This window comes from Orycteropus afer, unplaced genomic scaffold (genome assembly GCF_000298275.1).
Source record: "Orycteropus afer afer isolate SDZICR_OR568_19922 unplaced genomic scaffold, OryAfe1.0 scaffold00508, whole genome shotgun sequence".
NCBI lineage: Eukaryota > Metazoa > Chordata > Mammalia > Tubulidentata > Orycteropodidae > Orycteropus > Orycteropus afer.
The window spans coordinates 118387-118889 of NW_006922095.1; positions in this window are offsets into that span (position 1 = coordinate 118387).

Genomic DNA, 503 nt, shown 5'->3' on the forward strand with positions numbered 1-503 from the left:
CTTCTCAGATGTTCATGTGTTTATCTGTAGCCTGGTGTTTGTTGTTAATGGTAATGCAGTATTGTGAATATACTGGTTGGTATTAGCGTCTGTTGTCTGTATCGTATGTGCACAATTCGGTGTCCTCCCTTTTTCTAATGTTATCATGGTGGTCACAGACTATTTTTATACCATCCCTCCCCTTACCTACATCAGCATTTAGCCCTCAACTAGCCAGAAATTAATCCCTCCTCTTCCCTCCCCATCCCGGTAACCTACAAAGTAAGTTCCCTTTCTTAAGCAAACCCTTCTTTGTCTTTTTATAGTAATGGGCTCATACAGTATTTGTCCTTCTGCAATTGACTTATTTCACTGAACATAATGTCTTCCAGGCTCAACCACGTTGTGAGATGATTTGCTTATCCTTTCTTGTTCTTTAATGTAGCATAGTATTCCATTGTGTGAATGTACCATAATTTGGTTATCCATTCATCCACTGATGGGCATTTAGGTTGTTTCCATCT